The sequence below is a fragment of the Corvus brachyrhynchos genome, unplaced genomic scaffold (genome assembly GCF_000691975.1).
Source record: "Corvus brachyrhynchos isolate BGI_N302 unplaced genomic scaffold, ASM69197v1 scaffold28, whole genome shotgun sequence".
Taxonomy (NCBI): Eukaryota; Metazoa; Chordata; class Aves; order Passeriformes; family Corvidae; genus Corvus; species Corvus brachyrhynchos.
Genome location: NW_008246058.1, coordinates 509,699 through 517,950, shown reverse-complemented (window position 1 = coordinate 517,950; position 8,252 = coordinate 509,699).

Genomic DNA, 8,252 nt, shown 5'->3' with positions numbered 1-8,252 from the left:
CCTTGGCCCCAGAGGCTCCTCTTCCATGCACATGGGATGTTAATGCTTAGGCTCTCAGTGAGGAGCTTTCTGTGCTTCAGCAAAAAAAGTATTAGCAAGGAAGGAATAACAAAGCTGCATCTCAGCATCCAAAAACACAAGTATGAACGTGAGGATCATTCCTTTATGTTCAAGCATCAAAGAGCATAATCGTGTCAAAAACACACTTTGAGTTACTTTTGAAGGATTTTCAGCAGGTGTACAAACTAGGACAAGGTCAAAAAAATGGGCAAAAATATTAATTGTCTGATAGTGACTTTGAAACATTTTTTTGAGTAAAGTGTAGAGTGAGTATTGAATTAACCTTTTGAGCAATGTGGTTTTTAATCTGTCTCTTTTGATTCTCCCCTTTTTCCATACACTCAGTTTGGTGAGAAAAGACAGTCCTGCACAGCACTGGTTTCAGGCTTGCTGTACATATGTTGAGTCTATATATATTGTAGTGGCAATAGATTCATGTCCAATCAACCTTAGAAATATGACTCTGTTTCTAATCATTGCTATCACTGGGAAAAACACACACACAGACAAAAAGATCATGAACCATCTTGATCTTCTTGATGGAAGGGCCAGAAAGTGGCATTTGTGTTGTCCAGCCATCACATTGTCAGTTGAGTGACCGATGACCATACCTGCTCCCTTGCTGTTCAGCAAAGAGCAGTAATTTCAGCAGTGAAGACGATTATGTCTCTCTTCTGTGTTAAAGGACACTTTTGAGTCTGATGAGTCTGTAAAACTGTGTGGAATAAAACTTTAAAAGTCATCTACTCAATGTTACTGGTATTTCTACTTGGCAATTTTCCGCTTAATAAACAGAGAAGTCTTTCCAAAAGAATAGCTATTGAACAAGAGCAGCATTGTTTTTCATTTCCACCACATAAAATGCACTGATCATACTGTGAAAGTTTGCCTGCTGTATTCCATTAGCAATAATCTGTACCATCCAGACAATGCAATAGCTTCTGTTGTTGCTGCTGTTGAGTGACATTTTTAATCTCCATTTCCAACTAGAAATAACATTTTGAGAGCCTCTTGAGTACATAAAAGATTTCTGGTACAAGTATCAGAGAAAATAGACTTAATCAGCAGAAACTATTTGCAGAGTTCTGTCAGCCTGCAAAATAATGAAAATTTTATTGTAGTCATTGTTTAAACTTCAGAAGTAGAAAGCTGGTCTGCCAGTAATATTCAAAATTTGACAATCCTATAAAGATTTGAACATTTCACCAACATTTGAGGGCCTTCATTAACTCTTGTGTTTACTTCATTTAGTAAGCTGTACTCTTGCTGCAGTTCTAATGAACATGTGTTTGGAAGTCTCCTTGACTAAACTGAATTTCAAGGTATTATAAACCTTTTGGAACTGAATTACTGCCAGTCTATTTTGAGAATTGCCAAACACTTTAAAATAAATACCTTCCAGGAGGATATCAGTCCTTACTGTAGCCAACTGTTTTAAAAGAGCTATATCTAACTGATGATAATGAACTAGAAAAAACACCTCTAACCTTCCAATACAACATAATAAGTCCAGAAACAGCCCCAAAATGAAACAAGCAGACATGCACACACATGCACACATACACATGCACACAGAAAAAAAAAATATCCAGGGCCAGCAATAGAGTTTAGGCAAAATCCAGCCATGATGATGTCCATCCCCAGTGCATATTCACTGACTTACCTCTTCATATTTGAAATGGCAAGTCAATGAATGGTACCAGGATGACACATTAAGACTTATCAGTAGCTGAATGTCATTTCTTATTTAGTACAGACTGGATGCTTCAAATCTCCTCTTTTTCTGTGCACCTAGAGAACATCAACTGAGTGTGATTACTGTAGTATTTTCTTGTCACTGAAAGGAGAACATTAAACTTCCATTTCTTAGTCTGAAATTATTTTCTTCTTTTGGCTGATATAAGCAGGTGTTTGAGATCTGATTCAAAGACAAGATATGATCGGTAGGTGTTCTTGCTTGGATAGCCTGGTGAGGGCACTAATTGGGCTATGGGCTTTGAAATACTCTTTGTGTATTTTCCAGAATCCATGGAAATTGCTGTTAGCAGCTCTACTAACCATGAGATGGAAACTGCATGTGTTAAGTGATTTTTAAATTACTTTTGTTTAGGAGAATGATTTTTAATTCTGTTACTAGTTTTTAATGTTGAAAGTATGGCAAGAAGATGTCTGATTTTTGAAAGAGAAGTTTACACTGAAGATTAGATTCTCAGAGGCCTTTACCTCAATCCATCCTATGAGATCAGAAGTACCTCAGCAGTTCCCACTTCTGGAAATGAAGTTGGATGTCTCTTCTCCACCTTTTGCTGTATTTGAGCGTCCATCCCTTAAAAGCTCATAGTCTTTGGAGCTTCAATGAGGAAGCCTTGCTCAGCAAAGCTATTCAGGGGGCTCATTCACGTTCAAATCATCAAATGAAGTTAATGAAGCTAGAACTTCAGGATCAACCTGTATCTATGATTCCTACTTTGTTATTTTGGGGGATTTGGTTTTGTTTATTGGTGTTTGGATTGTTGATTTTTTTTTAATTGATAATAAAATGGAAGGATTATTTAAAGAAATATAATATGTAAAGTAACATCTGGATGGTTAATCTTTCTCTCCATTCTTAGAGGCTCCAAAGTTTATCAGTGTTTTGGAACATTTAGCTGGTTTATGCAACTATTTTTTTTAATGAAATGGGCCCATGATCTACAGAAAATAGCTTTTCTTTTTTTTACCCCACACAGTGGATATTCCTTTCAGGGAAAACCAGCTCTTGCTGAAAGAAAGAATAAGGAGGGTGCAAAGAGATGAGTACTGAAAATGCACAAACAATGTTTTAATATGAGATGCTATGGCAGATACACCTTTGTAAATCAGTAATTACTTACATTTCTGTGTAAAGATAAACATGGAGGAGACATAATGACTTTGAGGGTTTGTCAGTGACAGTTCCTAAAAATAATATAAGAGTCATAAACACAACCTACAAACAGTCTTCTTCATCTGTCTGACAATTTGCAAACTCCCAAGGGATTTCTGGTATGTTCTGCCCCAAGCTGTTGATCATCAACCCAGTATAAATCAGATCAGATCATTAAGAAAGGCCCATAATCCAGGGAGAGTACCAAAATGTAGGATATGATCATTAATTTTGACAGAAATATGAAGCAGGGGAACAGCAATAGAGGTTGTTGGATTTTTTTTTTTTTTTTTTTTTTTTTTTTTGTCAGGAATAGCATATTTGCTGAAAAAGGCAGTTTCAGAATAACAGAGAATAAGTGTGAATTCCATTCAAACTGGGCAGGGGTTTTTTTATCAAAAAAGGTATTTTTTTTTTTTAATTTACTTTTCCATATTGTGGTGGAAACAGTTTGGCTTTTTATTTTGAAATGCATTTATTTTTAAAATACAGCTTGAATTTATTTTTAGGAGTATATTTTAAAAAGCTTAATAATTAAGAAATTGTTTAAATTTGTTCAAAACTGATTTCTTGGGGGTTATTTTTGTTTAAAAGAGGAAAAGTAAGATTATTTCATTTTAATGGAATTAAGTTTGTTTGTAGATTATATATTATTCTCTCAGCTTCTGAAGTTCACCTGACAAATCAACATCTTACTAATGAATATCATGTCCTGTGCTGCTGAATGTTACACACTTCCACCTTGATTACCCACTTCCAGGAAGGTAATACCTGGAATCCATGTGGACTAATTCATGTTCAGCAACAAATTTAGAAAATTTTTCCTGATTACAATAGCTTATAGAGAAGGAACAGTCATGTTTTGTTCTGAAATGATTTGTTTTGGTTTGTTTTAATACTGTTCATTTAGGTAGAATTAACAGTTTTTATCATGACTAAAGCTGGGAAGGAAACTGTAAATCACTTGAGCTGAACGTATAGCACTGAATCTTGAACTCAGGTTTCTAATAATAGGTTATGAATGATGCTTAGTATTTATAGAATTAAATGGAATTTAGGTGCCAAACAACTATTCTTTTCTCATTGGTGTAATAAACTTCTATTTATCTCTCACCAGAGCAGAGAGAAGAGCTGATAACATGTTAGCTGTGTAATTAAAAGGTCTTGATAACGAATAATTTACTATTCTTGGAGATGTTTGTGAAAATTAAGTCGCACCAAGTGCATAACTGTGCAGCCACTCAAGTGAATCAGAAAATACACTCTGCAAGTAGTTTTAGAATCTGGCTCAGAGCAAAGAGAACTTTCTTTCTGGATGACAGTCTGTTTTCACATAGCTAAAGGCTGTCATTCATGTTTGTACTGAATATAATTCATCTAAACAACACTAACATGGTGACAGAGAGAAGTACAAGACAGTACCTTCATCACTGGGAAGGTAAAACATGCTTAAGAATTCACAACCCCACACTATATATTTCCAACAATTATTGTACATGATTTTGGATGCCTTGTTTACTGAGCACTGCGTGTTCAAGAAAAATAGTTAAGGGAAAAGTTAAGTTACCCTTCATTTTTCAAGAAAATTAGACCCTTGAGGGTGAGGCCTGTTCAAGTTGTGTTAAACTGGAACTCCAGTTAGGTTGCTGCAAACAGGCACATGTTTTTGGAAATGCTTGGTTTGGATAGAGGTGGGTCAAATGGAGAGCATCCCCATCTGACAGGGCAGACTGTGAGCTGCTGCTGCGTGCCTGTCCAGCAGTGGGGCACTGACAGGCCCTGGTGCCCAAAGAGGCAGAGAGCTTGTATGGAGAAAGGGAGAAGCAGCCCAGGGGCTTGGCCTTGCAGGTGCCTTCAGCAGGGACTGAACGCTGAGGGTCAGCTCAGAGCTCAGCTGCTCCCCGTGGGTGTTTGTCCTGGGTTGCAGTGTATTCTATTACCATCCTCATGAGCTGTTGAAATCAGGTGGGGCAGTGTTTCCTTGCCTCCTCCCCCCAGACTGTCTTTCTGTTAATGGCCCATCATTGTCCTGCCCCATGACTCAGAGATAACTCCCTCCTGACCATCTTCTGTTAATGAGCCTCATCAACACTTGGCCTCATGATCATCACCCCATTGTGAGATGCTCCACCCAGAGGGAGGAACCAAGCATCCCATCGTGGATATAATCTGAGACTCTGAGCATCAGAGACAACCCTTTCCACTGGATTTCCAGAGGACAGGAGCTACACAGCCACCGCTGGACCTGAGGAAGAACAGGCCCTTTTCCTACAGGATCACTGCTTCAGAGGACTGCAGCCACCATTCTACCAGACTGCTACCACCACCCTGACTAACAGAGTGTCAGGTTGTATCTTGACTCTGTCAGTTTGAACCAGTGTTTTCTTTGAGTTTTTTTCCTTTTCTTTAATTTCCCCATTAAATTGTTATTCTGACTTGGTGCCTCCCACTGGTTTGTTTTCAAACTAGTACAGTATTGGAGGACGTAACTCCCCACTGCTTCTGGCTCAGTCTCAACTTGTTCATACACGCATCAAGAAACCACAGCCCAGTTGCTCAGCCTGGAGAAGACTTCAGGGAGCCCTTATTGCAGAGGGCCTAAAGGGAGCTACAGGAATGATAAAGATGGGATTTTCACAAGGGCATGCAGTGATAGAACAAGGGAGAAGGCTTTGAAGTGGAGGAGGGTAGATTTAGTTTAGCTATTAGGAAGAAATTCTTTACTATGAGAATTTCTTTAATATTCTTTACTACTTTACTGGAACAGGTTTCCCAGAGAAGTTGTGGATGCCCCATCCCTGGAAGTGTTCAAGACTAAGCTGGATGGGGCTCTGAGCAACCTGGTCTTACAGAAGGTATCCCTCCCAATGGCAGGAGGGTTGGAACTATATGATTTTTAAGGTCCCTTCCAACCTAAACCATTCCATGACTATGATCCTATCTACAAACACCAGTACTGCTGTTTTCTGATCCAACCAGAGGTACCAATGGCGAGTGGAACAGAACTCCACAAGGACCCTGCTCCTGCTCTGGGAAGCAGATTAAACAGCACTGCTGCTCCACTCAACATCTTCAAAGAGTCATCTGGCCTAGTCACAGGTATTCCTTTCTTTTCCATTACCTCTAACCTGAGTTTGAACAACTTGCTATTTGCTCCACAACCATCTGACCCCTCACTGCTTTCACAGAACTAATGTTGTAACCAAGGCTATAACTCAGCCCCTTCTCACCATCTTCTGCACTGAAATGAATTATTACATTTTTCAATGTCAAAACAAGAGTTCTCACTCATTCAAATACGGTCTCTGCCATTAACTCTCAACCTTATTTTTTTTTTTTTGTCCCTAAATTCCTTCCTTTACATGACCATGTTGAAAGTTGGGGGAGCAGGAGTCTGGGACGTGAATGAACAGCATTTTATAAAACTGACAGTTCCTAGGCTGTTCTCATGTTGTGTCAGCCATCTAAAGCAGGGAGTATAGGAACACTTGCTTAAAGGGATGGCTTGGCATCTCACTATGAAGTCCAGACTGCCCATTCACGCTTCCTAACCCAAATGTACCAACATTCACACATGGCAATTTACAGTCTCTTTCCTGTATCTCTAAAACACATTGCTGTCTTATAAACCTGAATTGCTTACAACCATTACTGTTCCTGCCAAAAAAAAAACCCCTTCAGCCGAATTTACTAATGTCAGATGAAGCATCATAAATATTATCAAATTAGTGGTATTTCCTTACCATGCCTGAATCACAGCTATTCAGAAATGTTTTGCCTTCATTCTTTTAAAATGTGTCACAAGACTCAAAAGTCTCAAAACTAAAAAGTCTTGGGTCTGATTCATTTTTCTTCTGTAGGAATTAAAATTCAAAGCACGACCTTAGAGGGACTCTAAAATTGTTTCCTGATTTAATCTTTAAACCAGCATTCTGTTTGGTTTTTTTTTTTTTTTTTTAATCTTCTGAGGCAATATCTAGAATAATGAGAGTGTTGAAAACATGTGAATAATATGACTGTCACTTCCATACTCTTTGGCTTGGAAAAGGTTTTGTTTTTTAACACAGAAGAGTCCAATCTGTCCCAAATACAATTGTTGCAAGAAGCAGGGTGAAAAAGCTTCCCTGCACTGTAAGTAAAGGACAGCCTTATCTCATCTTCTGTCTCACAAGGTTGTCTCACAAACTGTTGTCTAGTCACTGAGCAGGTCTTCAGTCAAGGAAGAGCAGATGTTAGACCTGAAATTAAGAGAACTGTTTCATCCCAGATGAATATGTGGCATTGGATGCAAGTGGAAGAGCCTGAGAGATCAGTAACAACACCACTAAAATAGGAAATCATCTCATTTTTCCCCTCCTTTCTCTCACATGCACTGACACAAGCTCTGAACAATATCTCAGGCAGCTAAGAGATCTGACAAAATTGAATGTAATGTGAATGCTGGAGTAGCTCTGATGAAAAACAAAGGTATCCTAGAGTTTGGTGTGAGGTAACTGGTGGGATTCTCAGTAGCACTTGAGAACACTGGATCCCTTTGCAGTTCCAGGAATGACTCAGGTTTTCTCAGGATACGATGAGAGAGTAGTTAAAACAAGCCCTGAACTGTTGAGATACCCTGGCAGGGAATGTTAACCCATAAGATAAATCCTGGGCCCTCATATTGCTGTGAAGATAATTAGCACTGGGTTTTTTTGGTTTGTTTTATCTTCAACAACTCTTTACTGCATAATATTCACAAGTTCTTGACAGAGGTGAGAACCTAGACTTCTCTCCCAGGCTGGTACCCAGCCAAAGTCACACAGAGACCTATAATCTCAACAGTTACCTGGCCTCTGGCAAATGTTGGGAGCCAGCTACCCCTCTTCCAGGCTAAAGAGAGAATTGTTGTACAAAAACCACCATGAACCTGAATATCACTGAGACAGCAAATCATATATTCCTGCAAGTAAAAATATACAGTCAGGTCTATACAGCATGAATAAAAAGCAAGACCTTTTGAATAAAAGGCCTTTTGGGACAATGTGTGAGATGGTATATTCTAGTCTGCTTAATTAAGAGGTTTTTGAACAATAAACAGAGGCATCCAAAAGCCCATTCTATGGTGATGGAGAACTTCAGCTTTCTTTAGAAAAATTTTACACCGGTTTAATCTTCCATCAAGTGTGGAAATGTACTGGTTTGGGGGTTTTTTTGGTTTTTTGAAATAGAAGAATGACTGTTTCAGCTTTCTTTCCATCTAATTAGGAGGAACCAACTAAGGATCCAAAGGTAAGTGGTAATTTTTGAG